This window comes from Schistocerca cancellata, chromosome 7, assembly GCF_023864275.1.
Source record: "Schistocerca cancellata isolate TAMUIC-IGC-003103 chromosome 7, iqSchCanc2.1, whole genome shotgun sequence".
Classification (NCBI taxonomy): Eukaryota; Metazoa; Arthropoda; class Insecta; order Orthoptera; family Acrididae; genus Schistocerca; species Schistocerca cancellata.
The window spans coordinates 327674681-327694581 of record NC_064632.1 but is presented as its reverse complement, the minus strand read 5'-3'; the positions used below and the strand labels follow the sequence as shown (position 1 = coordinate 327694581).

Here is a 19901-nt window from a genome sequence, read left to right as displayed (position 1 = left end):
CTTACCCACACATACTCCAATAACAGGATGTAAAAATGCGTCTACATTATTTTCCTTTTCGTCTAACAAAATGTCTCTCATGTCTTCCAGGCGTACGTAGTGTAAAGTCGTAGTGTCATTACTTTCTGAACCGTCTATATTGCTGCCAGAAGCCGAAGCTGCTAGTCATTGTCGATTGTTTGCGTCACGTCTTTGATTATTCGCGTCATTTCGCGGATCCATTCCTACGATTTGCACTTGTCTCTCTGAAGTTCTGTCACGTGGAGGATGCCAATTAGGTCCCTCCTGTCTGTTAGATACAAATTCTTGGTTGTGTCTGTTATTAAAATTTCTGTTTTCCTGTCTGTCTACATAACTACTTCTTGTGTAATTTCGACTGTCACTTCTGAAATTATTGTTGTATCTACTACCCTGATTATTTCTGTAGTAAGAATTTCTATTATTGTTTGAATAATTTCTGTCTTGATAATACCGATTACTGTTTCCGTATGATTGATCAGTCCGGTACGAATTACCGCTATTATAATTGTCTGTGTAATTTCTGTTAGAACGTCTGTTATTGTCATAAGGCTGGTATCTATTGTCCTGTCTGTTACGTCTGTCATTCTCAAAATTACGTATATAACGCCCATTCCGATCACTATCCCTTTTCTCTGAAAATCTATTGTAATTACTGTTACTGAAAAAGTTACAAGAAGTCCCGTCGTCGTTGTCATACTCAAGTTCTTGCAACAAAGTCTTAAAAGTCTCGATGTCGTCTTTACATCTTCCAGCTAAAGCAATTTGTCTTATGGATTGTGGCAGCTTAGTTAAACAAATGCGAATTAATTCAGTCGGGCTATAAGGGTTGGAAAGGAACTGATTCTTTCGAATCATGTCTTCAAAATATTCCGCTGGCGTGCGGAACTCTGTTTGAAATTACGCTGCATAATAAGACTGTGTTTGACTCTGTCTTGCGTGTTTTCGGACCAATATGCCGATAGAAATGCATGATAAAAATCATTCAGATTATTACAATCTCTAATGAGTGCGCGCATCCGCGTCGCCGGTTCGTTTTCTAAATATCCACACATAAATTCCAGTTTGTGACTTAGTGGCCCATTTGGTGGGAGTGCGTACATGAGTTGATCTAACCATGAACATGGATGTATGTCATTCTTAGAATTACGAAAGATCTTAAATTTCCGAACAGTCAAAAAGTGTTTATAGTCAAAGTTTTCGCCTCGTGGCGACAAAGACCCACCGCGTCTGTCCCAGTCCGAATGTCGATTATTGTTAAATTCACACGCCTGGCGCTCTCTTGTTGCATCCCGTACATGAAACAAATTGTCTTGAAAGCCCTCTGCTATCTGTGATTCTAAATTTCTTCTGCTGTCTTTTCCTACGATTTCGCCTTCAATTTGTTTGACTTGCTTTTTTAATGCCTCAAATTCCCTTTTCACGCGTTCATTAAATTTTCCCTGATTTTCAACATGCTTATTTATGTTCTGATACTCTTCGGTTTCTGCAAATGGTAATGGAGCTGTATCATCCAAATCTCTGGCCCCATTTAAACTAAGACTTGTCAATTTATCTGAAATCTCCTCAACTCTTTCCGATAAATCACCTATTTGTTCTTTCTGTTTATTTACGTCTTCCGTAAGTGTCGCGACTCGGGTTTCAGTATTAACACATTTAGTAGTTAACTGTTCATACTGTTGTGTTAGGTTATTTAATCTGTCATTTGGTACGGATTCCTCGATTCTCTCAAATATTTCTTCCTTATCTTTCGCACGTTGTAAATTTAACTCTGAAAATTTCTGTACTATCACGCGATCTCTTTCTTCCTGTTCTCTATCCTGTTCCCTTTGTCTAATCTCTACTGCAATTAATCTATTATTGTGAGAATTCAAAATCGGTTGTACTTCTTCTCTGATTTCTTTCTTTAATTCATCTTTCATATCTTTGAAACATGTCCCTATTCGTGAATCTAAACGTGTTTCCATTGTTCCCATCTCAGTTCTAATTGTTCCTATCTCTGTTTTAATTGAGCCTATCTGTGATCCCAAATTTAATATTGCACTCATCAACTGCTCCGTATGAACTAGTTCAAAATTCCTTTCGCCCCTAACATTTCCCACAAAACCAGCTTCCTTCTGCATAGCCATAAGGCCATCTGTGTTTGATACTATTCCAGAATCTTCTGTCGTTAATCTCGGATTCTGTGAATTTTCTGATTGAGAAAAATTTTGAAATGGTTCCGGACTATTTTCCCGACTTATTACATTGTTTTCCACTTCATTATCCATCATACTGTTCTCCTCTGTTGGCGAGTTCGCCATGTTAACAATTTCGTCATTCTCACTATTCATCATTTTTGCCTTTTTCATCGATCGCGTAATCATTTACAAAACATACAAAACTCGTCACTATATGAAAATTACACACAATGCCTCCTTATGTCCAACAATACCATTCACTCGAAATGTTTCCCTCAAACACGATTGACGAACAATTGAAATAATTGCACTAAATCGTCAAATGCGTATACAAGACAACAAAATTAAATTATGAAATACCATAAGAAGAATGACAATTACCAAATCTACACATGCAATATAACTACAATTACTAAACTACAAATTACTACAACAATACTACTGTCTACTATTTTTACAATCAGAAGAATTCCAAGGGACGATCCTGGCAGGGTCGCCACGTGCATGGGGGCTTAATTAAAAATATGAATGCAAATATTTTTAGTGGCTGTATGTCCGATTACGCAAGTCTCGTAAACGGCTGGCCCTGACTAGTATTACTACGCAATCTGACTGCATGAAACAACAACAAAGAATGAAATGAAAATTTCAGTTAATACAATTAATTAATTAAGTCCCCAGCAACTATAAAACCTACGAAGCCAACAAAGCACAAGTGTAGCTGTTCTGTGTGTGGAAGTGTGACTCAACGTACACATCTGTCACGGTTCTTCTTCAACAAGACAAGAATTTTTAAATACCAATTATATTGACATGATAAAAGAAAATTAGAAACACTATAATTGTGCAAGAAAACCAAAATTACACTCTAAAACAAGAACACAAGCCAGATGCTTTGTTGACTGAACCTGTAATGATGCATTATTTCAGACACACAAATAATAAAAGAACATAGCGTTTTATTACCTTCATATATATTGACGAAATGCACTCTGATCACTGCAATATCTCCATTAGAATAACATCTGCTATCTCTCCCATCAAATAACTGCATAAAACATAGAACAAACACTCCCTACTACCACATATCCACTCCGACTTCACGACAAGCAGTGTCCACCACAACTTATCGTCAAGAACTACTTGCCGCTACGTCTCAATAATCACTGCCAGTGGAGGCGGCAGAACAATACTCTCTGGCGCGATCTCTGGCGCTGTGGCTCAGTGTAGCCACCTTTCGATACTTATTAACATTTCCGCTTTGTATATTACAAAATATGACAGTATACATGTGATGTGTTACGACAGTGAAAGTAACCTGTGACCACTGGAGACAGTACCACAAGTTCCTCCAAAACATCGTAACACAACACACACACAGATGTCATATTAACAAATGTAAATCCACCTGATGATGGAGGTTTAAACCTTTGAAACGCGTCATGGAGGTAAATAAAGTGTCTGGTAACAGTAAACTTATTGTTTCTTTCAATGTCAATAACAGTCACGGTAAAGGCTAACCTAAAATGTTCGCATTTAAAGTATTTTACAATGTTTATTCGCGTAAGAAAGACTGTAATTTCATTTACTGCCAACAAAATGTATTTTGAAAAGTTTAGTGGTGTGTTTTGTTTACTCATTAAAGTGTTCTATGATACGCATAAATATGCATCCATAGGTGCATAAACCTGACCCATACCTGGGGCTCATTTATGCATTTGACTTGAAACACTGTTTTGCACTTTTAAATGTAATTTTTAGTTCGATGCATAGAGGGTGAATCACCTAAATCTTGCACCGCAAATATAGCGGAAATGGAAAGTGCTTTTGATGTGTGCTTTTCGCCGAGTGGTTTGGTAGCCAACGGCTCGTAGTGTCAAGTAATAGACAGTTGTAATAATACTTAAAAAGAGTGTTTTTTGACCAAAACTACACTTTTTTAAATGGAACAATGCCTATCGACATTATCAATGTAGAAGTATGGTACATTAGAGTGTCATGGTGTTTGTTGCAGGAGTCTAGTGCGAGTCGTATGCAAGATATCGTATTGTGCAAAGTTTCCAAGCCGACACCTCTTTGTGCCATTCAGCTATTTACTGTATACGATATTGTTGTGTTTGCTTACAGTGTGCTTGTGTGTTCGTTGAGTGCATTGTGACTTTCTAGTCAGTTAGTGTGTGACAGTCCTAGCAGTGGGTTGTTAGTGCACGATGGGATTTACCGATGCAGAAAAAGTAGACACGTTTATCGTGTATGGAGAGTGTAGGAAGAATGTAGTTCGTTCTCGTACGGTGTATGCGACAAGATATTCCAATAGACGTCAACCATCTCGCCAGTTATTTATCAACCTCTTCAACCAGTTACGTGAAAGTGACAGTGTAACGTCTAGACAACGTAACGGAAGGAAACAACTGACGACAGAACAGGGGGAAATTAATGTTGTTGCTGCTGCTCTAGTTGATCATCAAGTTAGCTCGAGGAAGTGGCATGAATAAGACAAGTGTCACACGCACTCTCTATCGACATAGGATCCATTCCCACCACATCTCTCTCCATCAAGAGTTGTATGGAAACATTACGAGAATTGTCTTAACTTCTTCACTTGGGAATTAAGACAGGATACTCCTGATGCATCATGCATCTTGTTCAGTGATGAAGCAACATTAACCAAGTAAATTACCGAAATATGCGCTAATGGTCTGTTGACAATCCACATTGGCTTCCTCAGAATGGAACATCACCGTCCAGTAAGTGTAAATATGTGTTGTGGGATAGTAAACTATTATATTATAGGCCTGTTTTTCATAGACAGAACACAGAACACGCACAAATAACGCAGCCTCCTAACAAACCATCTTCCACGAATGCTAGAAGACGTTCCTCTGCAGATTATGAGGAACCTGTCATATCAACATAATGGCTGTTCAGCCCACAGGGCACGAACTACTATAGCATGTCTTCGCGAATAGTTTCCAAACCATAGGATAGGACACAGAAGACCTGTACCTTGGCCGGCCCATTCCCCAGATTTGACGCCTGTAGACTTTTTTTCTATGGGAAAGCTGAAAGACGCTGTCTACAAGGATATATCAACTATTTCTGATGACATGCAGCGACGTATTTGTGCAGCCTGCTCGGACTTTTCCGCTGAAATGCTAGCACGTGTGCAACAGTCGTTTCATACCAGACTGGAAGCGTGTATTGGCGTTGCCGCTGGTCATTTGGAACACAAACTGTGATGGTTAGTTGTCTCGTTTTTGGTCAGAATGCACATAACGAATGTATGAGCTTTTGTTGTTCTTTAGTGTGGTCTACCACAGGTATTGCACAAGTGTCGGTGTGGGAACTTCTCAAAATACCATATCTCGTAAACAACTCGAACTAGATTCCTGCAATAAACACCACTCACCTTTGTCCTACCTTTAGTTTGTTAATGTCAATAATCGTTGTTCCATTTTGAAAAAAAGTATATGTTTGCACAAAAAACAGAGTTTCTAAGTATTATTACATTCTTTTTATTGGCTAACAACACGAGCGCCTGACTACTTATGCGGACAGTATATCGTGTTAGTCAGCCGCGACCGTAAACAAATGATAACTTAAGACTGCCCGAGGGGAGAGTAGCGGTGTGGGGGAAATAAGCCCCGCCTCCCTTTCGCAGGGCTGCCATCCTACGTCCACGTTCTGTGCTTCCACGAAAGCAGAACTGACATAACGGTCATAGGGATCACCGATTCCTTTTGTTGTGGTGAGTGTTACATTCAATGCCCTTTATGCCCCAGGATTAGTTTTTTCATTCATTTCAAAATAAGATGAAAAAAAAGCAATACACAATAGGAAGCAAATTGGAGTACACAAAGCATTTGGTAGTAACTACAGCGCAATTGTTTGCTACGGTTGGCAGTAGTAGTTCAGGCCCGACCTCTACCGCTATCTTACTCGACTACAGTTCAAACCACTCCCCACCTAAAACTACCACGATATAGTGTCCGCATAATAACCAATCCATTCTGTGAAAACCGTACATCAATAGCATTTTCCATTTCCGCAATATCTGCAGTGTAAATTTTAGGTGATTCACCTTGTATATACTGAGTTGTAATTTTGTAATTTTTGGTTAGCTTTACCATGTTTAACATTGTGAAGTCTTAGGCTTCACAATGTTGGTAAAGCTAATCAAAAATGTTTTAAAAAATTCCGAAAATAAATCCGTGTTTATGTGCTCTGGTCTCTCCTATATGTAAATGAACATTAATGTCTTTAAAAATGACACAATGGAAGAAGGAAAGTTCCATGTCAAGTCAGTAAGGATATCATACTTTAAGACTTGCGTTAAAAATAGTGCAATATAAATTTACAATAGTTTTTCACAGAAGATAAAAATCATCGTTCTCACTTTTTAGTAAAACCCTAAGATCATTTTCATTAGCCCGCTCCTGTGATGTTATGATGTCCTGAAGAATGTAACAGCCGATGTATCATTACGTGACATTTAATCAGAACAAATCGCACCAGGAACGCGTTTTTTTATATCTTCAGTGTGCCGTTGCCTTGTAAAATCATACTTTCATGAGATGCGAGGTACAAAATGAAAAAAAGAAAAAACAAACAACGAAAAACGTTGAAACTTTTAACCACCCTTACGACGTTTAGCATCATTTTATTACGAAACTATTCCAAGAAATCAACAATGTCCTGGTGCTTTGAATCAGCATGTATCCATAGAGTGTCAGTAATAATATAAAAATCACCCATAGAGACATCAACTGCAAATCACATAATACAGTACGACGTCTGCTGTGTTCTGCTTGTCCCGTAAAAGCGATCTCGTATCTCGCACGCCACATTCCTCTCTACAAATCAAAAATCGGACGTGGCTGATTCCGTCTTCCACGTTTCGGAATGCTGTGGAACGCGAAATTACACTTTGTTACCTCGCAAATCCAGACCAGCTGCTCACCAACGGACGCGTCGACGCCCCATGTGAGGTCAGTTTTAGTTACGTTGGCATAACCAGAAGGGCCAGAGCAGATGTCCGTGTAATGATGACTGTGGTGATGATATCATACTTCGTGCCGTTGTGGTTGTATGGGCAAACCCTTGGGAAGCGCTTCATTTGTGTAACAGACGTCTGTGAAGTTTCAATTAAGGGTGCTAAACACGCGATATCGACAAATTGCATGTGTGTAGGCTTTTTGGCCAACCGATAGATCGACTTTTCTTGTCGGGCTGCCGATTGGGTATCACCACCTAACAGCCGAACCCTCGCCGCCCTCCCACCCCCCCCCCCCTACCCCTCAGCCCCTTAGGCCATTTCATTCCATAAATTGTGCCGTGTCGCTGTCGTGGCAACCGACCGACAAAACTTCATCTTTGGCCACGGCGCGCGAGATGCAATGCTGTTCTCATATACACTACTGGCCATTAAAATTACTACACCACGAAGATGGCGTGCTACAGACGCGAAATTTAACCGACTGGAAGAAGATGCTGTGATATGCAAATGATTAGTTTTTCAGAGCATTCACACAAGGTCGGCGCCGGAGGCGACACCTACAACGTGCTGACATGAGGAAAGTTTCCAACCGATTTTTCACACACAAACAGCAGTTGGCCAGCGTTGCCTGGTGAAACGTTGTGATGCCTCGTGTAAGGACTTTGATAAGGGTCGGCTTGTAGCCTATCGCGATTACGATTTATCATATCGCGACATTGCTGCTCGCGTTGGACGAGATCCAATGACTGTTAGCAGAATATGGAATCGGTGAGTTCAGGAGGGTAATACGGAACGCCGTGGTGCATCCAAACGGCCTCGTATCACCAGCAATCGAGATGACAGGGATCTTATCCGCATGGCTGTAACGGATCGTGCAGCCACGTCTCGATCTCTGAGTCAACAGATGAGGACGTTTGCAAGACAACAACCATCTGCACGAATAGTTCGAGGACGTTTGCAGCAGCATGGCCTATCAGCTCGGAGACCATGGCTGCGGTTACCCTTGACGCTGCATCACAGACAGGAGCGCCTGCGATGGTGTACTCAACGACAAACCTGAGTGCACGAATGGCAAAACGTCATTTATTCTGATGAATCCCGGTTATGTTTACAGCATCATGATGGTCACATCCGTGTTTGGTGACATCGCGGTGAACGCACATTGGAAGCGTGTATTCGTCATCGACATACTGGCGTATCACCCGGCGTCATGGTATGGGGTGCCATTGGTTACACGTCTCGGTCACCTCTTGTTCCCATTGACGGCACTTCGAACAGTGGACGTTACATTTCAGATGTGTTACGACCCGTGGCTCTACCCTTCATTCGATCCCTGCGAAACCCTACATTTCAGCAGGATAATGCACGACCGCATGAAGCAAGGATGGTCAGAGCCTACAGCAATTCAAGCCCAGGGGTGGCCTATTGCACTAAGTGGCCGTGATTTGGTTGGAATAGCCCAGACTGGATGAAGGAAGACTCTTGCTTATGTCCTGCCAGCCACAGTACACATCAACAACCAGAAAAGGTTGTCTCGTGGTGATGGTCCTATTGTCCTTATTGTTGCTCCTACACGAGAATTGGCCCAGCAGATACAGATAGTGGCCAGAGATTTTGGGACATCAACGTTGATCCGTAATACGTGAATCTTTGGAGGAGCCCCAAAGGGACCACAAACTCGTGATCTGGAGAGGGGAGTGGAGATAGTGAGTGCCACACCTGGTCGTCTCATAGACTTTCTGGAGAGGGGAATTACAAACTTGCGGCGTTGTACGTACTTAGTGCTTGATGAAGCAGATCGCATGTTAGGCATGGGAATTGAACCACAGATTGGAAAAATAATTGAACAGATCAGACCAGATCGCCAGGTATTGGCGTGGTCAGCTACATGGCCTAAAGAGGTGCAGGCATTAGCAGAAGACTTCCTTACAGATTATATACAGATAAATATTGGTTCATTGACACTTGCTGCCAACCATAACATTATGCAGATTATTGACGTTTGCCAGGAGCATGAAAAGGAAATAAAACTGTCACAGCTGATGAGAGAGATATGTTCTGAGAAGGGGAATAAAACGATAATCTTCGTTGAGACAAAGAAGAAGGTTGATGACATAACTATATTCGAAGAGAAGAGTAGCAGTAGTTTTCAGTCAGTTTCGGTGCTGAAGACCGTCATGCAAGAAGAGACTACATCATACACAGACGCACCAAGTCCGCCGCTGTAATGGAATAGCAAGCAGCAGCCTCGGCGCCAGAAGACAGAATTTAAAAGGTATTTGAAGACTGATTTTTACGTACCCGGGTGACTCCTGAGGACGGGAAGGAGACGGCCTCACATCAGCAGTCACCTGTGGGCTGGGATGAAGATCTGACAGCCAAAGACTGGCAAGCGGGAGTCCGTTGTTCGAGTCCGTGACACTGGCTTTCCCCCGCCGCGCCGTTCCGCTGGCCGGCGCACAACCCAGACACACGCGGCCTCTTAGAGAAGAGAAACACTGGGACGCCACATCCAAGGTATCACCATCTGATGCACGACTTCGCTCTCAATAATTAAACGGACCACAGCACGATGCGCGACTCCAGTCAACTGGGCGAGAGGGCGACACGAGATACACACCGCCACGCATAATCAGACGCCGCCGCTGCCGCAGCAGAAGGCTTCGCAAACGACACAGCTGCCGCTCTCCGAGCCAGAACATCCAGTAAGGCAACAGTTGTACAAAACTTTCAATAAAAGTTATCTTATGTAAAAATGCTCTTTCGTTCTACCTCATACCCGAGCCAAGGAAGAACCCACCCTGCCCACATATTGTTAAGAGAGAAAAATTAATTTATTTAGTATTCTCACCCTGACATAATGCTTTAGAATCAAATGCCCTTTGCAGTAATGCTCATCCTGACAATTGACTAGCATCAAAAGAGAAAACCCAGTTACATTTAGTCACATTTAGACACAGAAAATGTTCGACTGCTGCCCTGGCCAGCACATTCTCCAGATCTCTCACCAACTGAAAACGTCTGGTCAATGGTGGCCGAGCTACTGGCTCGTCACAATACGCCAGTCACTACTCTTGATGAACTGTGGTATCGTGTTAAAGCTGCATGGGCAGCTGTACCTGTACACGCCATCCAAGCTCTGTTTGACTCAATGCCGGGGAGTATCAAGGCCGTTATTACGGCCAGAGGTGGTTGTTCTGGGTACTGATTTCTCACGATATATGCACCCAAATTGCGCGAAAATGTAATCACATGTAAGTTCTAGTATAATATATCTGTCCAATGAATACCCGTTTATCATCTGCATTTCTTCTTGGTGTAGCAATTTTAATGGCCAGTAGTGTATATGACAGTGTGTGAGGTGGACAAAACTTTAATTACCGTTTCTGGAGAAATTTAAAGACTTCGGATGTTTGTGGAACACGTCGTGTGAAGAGTATACCAGTAGAGATGTAGAAATGAAGCACTTCTTTCATTTTTTAACGAATCCATAATGGTTGCATGTGACACATAGAAAGAGTAAAAGGCAAATATTTTACGAATAAAAGTTCGTCGACCTACGGTATTTCGGTATTTAAGTATTATTTCTGATACTTAACGGAAATTACATCTAAAAACCAAAATGTAGATACATTAGACCAAACTTCATTTTCGGTACTTGTATGAAATAAAACTTAAAGACCGAAGTATAGACAGTTGACTGACTTTTATTCGTGAAATATAGCTGTTACATTGTTAGTGTTAAGAAAATCCAACATATATCCAAGGCTTTTTGTATGAAGAGCAAAGTGCAGGACTTTTCTACAGTTTTAACACTCGCTAAATGCCTGATTTCTTATTTTTATACTGTGTTTATTAGATGATGTGCGCCACCACTATTTGTAGAGTATGTTCTTCTAATTTCAAATGAATTTGTTAAAGTTACAGGAACAGCTTTTATTCTACATACATAAATAAATTAACGTTTACACGAAGATCTTTTATTTTATTTATTTGGCTTCACCATAATGTATTTCCTGAAGCTATTATAAATCATGTTGCAGGTTCCAGGTACCATTTTAGGTAATAGTTGTGGGGATAGAACTGCACTGAATCTGTGGTCCTCAACTTCTGCCAGTGGCTAGAAATCGTAATGCAGCTTCTCCTAGCAGCTTATAGCCTCTCTCATGTTTCTACTCTTTTTCGTTAAGAGTATGTCTAATAGCTCCAAAAAGCATGTTCCTGCCTTTCTTAAATAATTAAGGAAATGATCGACTCCCATCTCCTTAAGTAACAGGGCGTCGGCGAATTTCTTTATTTGCATATGCGTTCTTTACCTACAGCTTTCTTTCGGCTTTTTTGGCAATATTACGTCTAAAACGGCCAGTTTTTGTTTTAGTGCGACTGCAGTGATTTATCGCCTGCACGCTCCCCGTGAGACCGACCGTCTCAACTAACAGTCCACACACTACATTCGTAGTGCGCCTGCCATACTCGCGGCAGACAATCCACCGACTCCCGTAAGAGTTCAGGCAAATCGTGTGAATCTGCACTGAAGGAGGTCATCAGCCGGTTAGCATTAAACGATATGAAGATGGCATCTGTTCTTTCGGGAGCTCCCGAGGCCCACTATGTAAGTAGGCTGTTTAGGTTTTTATGTTGGTAACGCCATGTAGCGCTCTGTATGAAAATCACTGGCTGTGCTGTGTGCAGTCTGTGGCTGGGTGGCATTGTTGGAATAGTGCTATTGTAGTGTTGGGCAGTTGGCTGGTAACAGCGCGTAGCGTTGCGCAGTTGGAGGTGAGCCGCCAGCAGTGGTGGATGTGGGGAGAGAGATGGCGGAGTTTTGAGAGTGGATGATCTGGACGTGTGTCCATCAGAGACAGTAAATTTGTAAGACTGGATGTCATGAACTGCTATATATATATTATGACTTTTGTACACTATTAAGGTAAATACATTGTTTGTTCTCTATCAAAATCTTTCATTTACTAACTATGCCTATCAGTAGTTAGTGCCTTGAGTAGTTTGAATCTTTTATTTATCTGGCAGTAGCGGCGCTCGCTGCATTGCAGTAGTTCGAGTAACGAAGATTTTTGTGAGGTAAGTGATTCATGAAAGGTATAGGCTATTGTTAGTCAGGGGCATTCTTTTGTAGGGATTTTTGAAAGTCAGATTGCGTTGCGCAAAAAATATTGTGTGTCAGTTTCAGCACAGTCATTTATAATTTTTCTGGCCGGCCGAAGTGGCCGTGCGGTTAAAGGCGCTGCAGTCTGGAACCGCAAGACCGCTACGGTCGCAGGTTCGAATCCTGCCTCGGGCATGGATGTTTGTGATGTCCTTAGGTTAGTTAGGTTTAACTGGTTCTAAGTTCTAGGGGACTAATGACCTCAGCAGTTGAGTCCCATAGTGCTCAGAGCCATTTATAATTTTTCTAAGGGGACGTTTCACCGAGGCCCACCGCACGGCGTCCATGGAGACGAGGCGCACGCCAGAGCTTAAGTCAAGTCTCGGTGTTGACTTAATACTTATGTACCGCATTTTTAAAATGTGACTACGCCTATTCAGACTGTTTTTGTTTTATTTCTAGACCATGCCCTTTTAGACATTACAGATTCAGGTATATCTTCTGAAGAAGTCTCAATTACTTGGGCTGAAACCTAGGTAAAGGTTATTTCCATTACCGGAATCGAGGCTGATTGTTTCTTATGTATTAGATTATCACGATTGCTGACCGTGCTGCAATGTTGAAAATACAAAAATTATGTAAACAATCCACTACCAGCGATGAGAACAGGGCGGCGCTGAAATCGCCGATAGCAAGTCGGTCGGGACACAAGATTGCCACGAAATCGGTCGGTCGGTCGATAAACTGGCGCGTGAGTAGGGGCTTTTACAAATCTCAGTTGCGGTAGCTGGGTGTGTGTATTTTCGAGGGCTATCCGCATAAGAAGCTGGTAGCCGCCACGTGTAATACATATCGGGAAGCCAGCCCTTCCGTTGGACAGGCGCTAGGAGGACACACTTCCCACGGCTGTTAGAGAATAAAGTGAAGCTCTCAGCGGGAGGGGGTGCATCTGCTTACGGCCGCGCTGCAACCCCGTCCCGCCCCGGCGGAGCAACGACCGCGCCACGTGGCACTTCAGCTCGCCGGACTGGTCCTCAGCTGCTATGCAGATCGCGACGCAAGTAGCGTGCAGCCCAGCGGCAGCAAGCAGCACGAAGCGTGCACTGCGCTCTCCTCTGTACCGTCACTGGAGGCCCTGCCGCGATCGTGACTGCCTGTTTACCGGCTGGATTACTTATCCTGTGGTCTAGCTATCAGAGCCGAGCTGATGAGGTCCTGCAACCCTGGTAGAACTTCCAAAGCTGCGACACTCACATCGTATTTTTCCCCCTGTAAATACAATTCTACAATTCTTTCTACACAAATTTTATGTTTTTGAAAGTTATTTAAAAGAAATGAAGCATTACTAAATTATTATTCAAGTAAACTACAATGATGGAGAACAATACGAACAGCCGCGCGGGATTAGCCGAGCGGTCTGAGGCGCTGCAGTCATGGACTCTGCGGCTGGTAGCGGCGGAGGTTCGAGTCCTCCCTCGGGCATGGGTGTGTGTGTGTTTGTCCTTAGGATAGTTTAGGGCCGACCGGGGTGGCCGAGCGGTTCTAGGCGCTACAGTCTGGAACCGCGCGACCACTACGGTCGCAGGTTCGAATCCTGCCACGGGCATGGATATGTGTGATGTCCTTAGGTTAGTTAGGTTTAAGTAGTTCTAAGTTCTAGGGGACTGATGGCCCCAGAAGGTAAGTCCCATAGTGCTCAGAGCCATTTTTGATAATTTAGGTTAACTAGTGTGTAAGCTTAGGGACTGATGACCTTAGCAGTTAATTCCCATAAGATTTCACACACATTTCAACATTTGAACAATACGAACAACAAATTAAGTGTATACTCTACGAAACATACACTGAAGAGCTAAAGGAACTAGCACAACTGCCTAATATCGTGTAGGGCCCCCGCGAGCACGCAGATGTGTCATGGACTGAAATAATGTTTAAAGTACTGCTTGAGGGAACTAACACCACGAATCCTGCAGGGCTGTCCATATTTCCGTAAGAGTACAAGGGACTGGAGATCTTTTCTGAACAGCACGTTGCAAGGCATCCCAGATACGCTCAACAATGTTCATTTCTGGGGAGTTTGGTGGCCAGCGGAAGTGTTTTAACTCAGAAGAGTGTTCCTGGAGCCACTCTGTAGCAATTCTTGACGTATGTGGTGTCGCATTGTCCTGCTGGAATTGCCCAAGTTCGTCGGAATGGGCAACGGACATGAATGGATGCAGCTAATCAGACAGGATGCTTACGTACGTGTCACCTGTCAGAGTCGTAACTGGACGTATGAGGGATCCCACATCACTTTTGCAATCAGAATAATCGCCAACTTTGAAGATATAGAAATTAGTAAGCTAATATACTTTGCATATTTTCACTCTCTGATGTAAAAGGACTAATATTTTGGGGTGATTCAACATTTAGACAAAAAGTATTCACTGCTCAAAAGAAAGTGGGTAGAATAATGCGTGGGGTTCATAGCCGCTCATCTTGTAGGCATCTTTTTAAAAGATTGGGAATTCTTACAACAGGCTCACAGTACATATACTCACTAATGAAATTTGTTCTCAACAACATGGACCAATTTAAAAACAGCAGTGACATTCATGATTATAATACCAGAAAAAAGAAAGACTTAAACTATCCTTTACACAACCTATCTGTGGCACAGAAAGGGGTAAAATATGTTGCTATAAAAAGTTTCGACAAATTACCAGATGAAATAAAATGTCTGACAGACAGCAATAATAGCTTCAAAAATAAATTGAAATCATATCTCCTTGACAACTTCTTCTATACCATAGATGAATTCTTCAATAGGAACAAATAAATCTTTAAATATACTATATGCATTTTGTGCCATCTAAGAGAATGAGGTAAATAATAGAAATGTTAATCTTTAACTCTGTATTGTAATATATATACCGTACCGTGGAACACGCAACCAACTTAACTCCAACTGCACACGCCTCACACCATTACAGCGCCTCCACCGGCTTGAACAGTCCCCTATTGACATCCAGGGTCCATGGATTCAGATGATTGTCTCCATACATGTACACATCCATCCGCTCCATACAATTTGAAACGAGACTCGTCCGACCAGGCAACATTTTTCCTTTCATCAACAGTCCAGTGTTGGTGTTGACGGGCTCAGGAGAGGCGTAAAGCTTTGTGTCGTGCAGTTATCAAGGGTACACGAGGGGGCCTTCAGCTCCGAAAGCCCATATCGATGAAGTTTCGTTGAATGGTTCGCACACTGACACTTGCTGAGAGCCCAGCATTGAAATCCGCAGCAATTTGAGGAAGGGTTACACTTCTGTCACGTTGAACGATACTCTTCAGTCGTCGTTGGCCCTGTTCTTGCAAGATATTTTTCCGGCCACAGTGATGTCGGAGATTGGTGTTTTACCGGATTCCTGATATTCACGGTTCACTCATGAAATGGTCGTACGGGAAAATCCCTGCTTCATCGCTGCCTCGGATATACTGTGACCCGTCGCTCGTGCGCCTGCTGTGACACACGTTGAAACTCACTGAAATCTTGCTGACGTGCCATTGCAGCAGCAGTAACCGAGCCAACAACTGCGCCAGAGATTTGTTGTCTTACACAGGGTGGAGAAAAATTGTGTCACGAATATTTAACAATGGATAGCTGATGCCAGTAAGAACCAAAATTACTAATGTTGTGTAGGTCGACAACGCACAGTTTTTAAACTATGGGAACTTGACGCCACGCGCTCCGACATTGTAACGCTGACGGTCAACCGACGAACAGCAACAGGGCAATCCCACGGCTAATCGGATCGCATGGCGCCATTTTACGTAGTTTAAAAATTAGTTATTTTTCTTCCCACTGGCATTAGCTATCCAGGGTTAAAATTACTGACACAATTTTTCTCCGCCCTGCATAGGCGTTGCCGACCGCAGCGGCATATTCTGCCTGTTTACATATCTGTATTTGAATACGCTTGCCTATACCAGTTTCTTTCGCGCTTCAGTGTATAAAAAATTTTATAAATGTCTGAAACCTTTTAAAGTGAAACAAAATTCGTAGCTTATTGTGTATTCCAGCTACTGTACATTGCTTTTAAAGTGATGTATAACAATGAACAAATTTTAGTTGCTCCTCATAAATAGTGTATAGATAGTTAATCTCTTTTGAGGATGCTCAGAAACACTCTGAAAAGCTCGTAAGGGTGTTGTAAGGTAGACTGTGCTGACAAATGGATGTTAACAAAAAATTTCTATTCTCTGCGCCGTTTCTGAGTTAATTGGCATTGAAGTTAGCCAATCAGCTAGTTAACAATGGGTTTATCTTGTATAATGTTAAGTGACTGGCTGACAAGAAAAACAAGCGAGTGTAAAGACTATTAAATTTAATTTTTAAATTTATGTTCTAAGTTTCAACCAGGGATTATAAAAGAAGGATTACTTGAGTTTATTGGGCCGGCCGCTGTGGCCGAGCAGTTCTAGGCGCTTCAGTCTGGAACCGCGTGACCGCTACGGTCGCAGGTTCGAATCTTGCCGCAGGTATGGATGTGTGTGATGTCCTTAGGTTAGTTAGGTTTAAGTACAGGGTTATTACAAATGATTGAAGCGATTTCACAGCTCTACAATAACTTTATTATTTGAGATATTTTCACAATACTTTGCACACACATACAAAAACTCAAAAAGTTTTTTTAGGCATTCACAAATGTTCGATATGTGCCCCTTTAGTGATTCGGCAGACATCAAGCCGATAATCAAGTTCCTCCCACACTCGGAGCAGCATGTCCCCATCAATGGGTTCGAAAGCATCGTTGATGCGAGCTCGCAGTTCTGGCACGTTACTTGGTAGAGGAGGTTTGAACACTGAATCTTTCACATAACCCCACAGAAAGAAATCGCATGGGGTTAAGTCGGGAGAGCGTGGAGGCCATGACATGAATTGCTGATCATCATCTCCACCACGACCGATCCATCGGTTTTCCAATCTCCTGTTTAAGAAATGCCGAACATCATGATGGATGTGCGGTGGAGCACCATCCTGTTGAAAGATGAAGTCGGCGCTGTCGGTCTCCAGTTGTGGCATGAGCCAATTTTCCAGCATGTCAAGATACACGTGTCCTGCAACGTTTTTTTCGCAGAAGAAAAAGGGGCCGTAAACTTTAAACCGTGAGATTGCACAAAACACGTTAACTTTTGGTGAATTGCGAATTTGCTGCACGAATGCGTGAGGATTCTCTACCGCCCAGATTCGCACATTGTGTCTGTTCACTTCACCATTAAGAAAAAATGTTGCTTCATCACTGAAAACAAGTTTCGCACTGAACGCATCCTCTTCCATGAGCTGTTGCAACCGCGTCGAAAATTCAAAGCGTTTGACTGTCATCGGGTGTCAGGGCTTGTAGCAATTGTAAACGGTAAGGCTTCTGCTTTAGCCTTTTCCGTAAGATTTGCCAAACCGTCGGCTGTGGTACGTTTAGCTCCCTGCTTGCTTTATTCGTCGACTTCCGCGGGCTACGCGTGAAACTTGCCCGCACGCGTTCAACCGTTTCTTCGCTCACTGCAGGCCGACCCGTTGATTTCCCCTTACAGAGGCATCCAGAAGCTTTAAACTGCGCATACCATCGCCGAATGCAGTTAGCAGTTGGTGGATCTTTGTTGAACTTCGTCCTGAAGTGTCGTTGCACTGTTATGACTGACTGATGTGAGTGCATTTCAAGCACGACATACGCTTTCTCGGCTCCTGTCGCCATTTTGTCTCACTGCGCTCTCGAGCGCTCTGGCGGCAGAAACCTGAAGTGCGGCTTCAGCCGAACAAAACTTTATGAGTTTTTCTACGTATCTGTAGTGTGTCGTGACCATATGTCAATGAATGGAGCTACAGTGAATTTATGAAATCGCTTCAATCATTTGTAATAGCCCTGTATATAGCGAGCTCTAAAATAAACAAAAGAAAAATTATGAAAGTAAATTAAGGTTAAGAGAAAAGAAATAAAAACGTTTCGCTTTGTCAGCGACACCATAATTCTGTCAGAGGAGAGCTTGGAAGATCAGTATTGGTAGAATGTTACTAAAGGATGGGGTTAACAGACCTCATCCTGACACTTTAAGGAATCGTCAATCTGGTAATGGAAGGCAGCGTGGGGCGTAAAAATTGTAGAGACAGAAAGAGGCTTGACTGCAGTAAGCGGCTTCCAGTGGATGTAGGTTGCAATAGTTATGCAGAGATGAAGAAGCTTTTGCAGGATAAGCTAGCGTGGGGAACGAACCAGTTTTCGGACGGAAGACCACAATAACGTCAGTGATCCAGGAAAATATTGGTCATGAAACTTGTTAAGGGCTAAATTCGTGGTTCCGTAGAATCTGTAAGATTTTGTCATAAATGAAAGTGGATAGGTTTTTCTTTTTTTTTCTTTCTCTATTTTTGGCGAGTTTTGATGTACAAGTAAGTTTTAATTTCTGACAAAACATTACATTGGGAAAATGATTTTATCCATTAACAAGATCGTAGCGGCTTTGACGCAGGAAGAAAAAAAAAAAACACAGGAAAAATACTCCTGCCGGAGCACTAAAAAAACGAATATGGCGGATATACCCCAGTTTAAAAGAGTCTGACTGCAAAGTGGGGTACCAGCTGCTTCATTCTACGTTCCTTGGCACCTTCAAAACCTTTTGCATCGAGCGAGGTGGCGCAGTGGTTAGCACACTGGACTCACATTCGGGAAGACGACGGTTTAATTCGCGTCCCGCCATCCTGATTCAGGTTTTCCATGTTTTCCCTACATCGCTTCAGGAAAATGCCAGGTCGGTTCCTTTGATAGGTCACGGACGACTTCCTTCCTTAATCCGATGAGACCGATGACCTCGCAGTTTGGTCTCCTCCTTCAAATCAACTCCAATTCAAAAATTTTCTCAAAAATTTTGACGTTCAGATATATTCTCGCTCTCTCTCTTTAACTCATCTCACTCCTAAAAGATCTCACATCCACTAGACTATCCATTCTTACCTGCCCATTCTCGCTCATTCATTCAGCTCAACTAATTGTCATCATCTCTTTGTATCTCTCTGCCACTATCTCCTGCCTCACAGCCAAAGCCCGCTTTGTTCTATCTTACTACTACTGCCTCCTCTCACTGTTATTATTCTGTGTGATCAAAGTACATGGACACCTGGCTGACAGTGACTTACAAGTTTGTGGCGCCCTCCATCGCTAATGGAAGAATTCAGTATGGTGTTGGCCCACCTAGCCTTGAGGACAGCTTCCACTCTCGCAGGCATACGTTCAACCAAGTGCTGGAAGGTTTCTTGGGGAATGGCAGCCCATTCTTCACGGAGTGCTGTACTGAGGAGAGGTATCGATGTCGGTCGGTGAGGCCTGGCACGAAGTCGGCGTTCCAAAACAAACCAAAGGTGTTCTACAGGATTCGGGTCAGGACTTTGTGGAGGCCAGTCCATTATAGGGATGTTATTGTCGGGAAGGTAACGGCCTTGCCGCAGTTGTAACACCAGTTCTCGTCAGATCACCGAAGTTAAGCGCTGTCGGACTGGGGTAGCACTTGGATGGGTGACCATCCGGTCTGCCGAGAAGTGTTGGCAAGCGGATTGCACTCAGCCCTTGTA

At 42.8% G+C, this 19901-nt stretch overlaps 1 pseudogene; it reads left to right on the top strand.

The window, feature by feature from the left end:
* Positions 1–8555: 8555 nt before the first annotated feature.
* The window catches only part of LOC126092750 (probable ATP-dependent RNA helicase DDX17), a 66313-nt pseudogene continuing 54967 nt past the window's right edge, over positions 8556–19901 (top strand).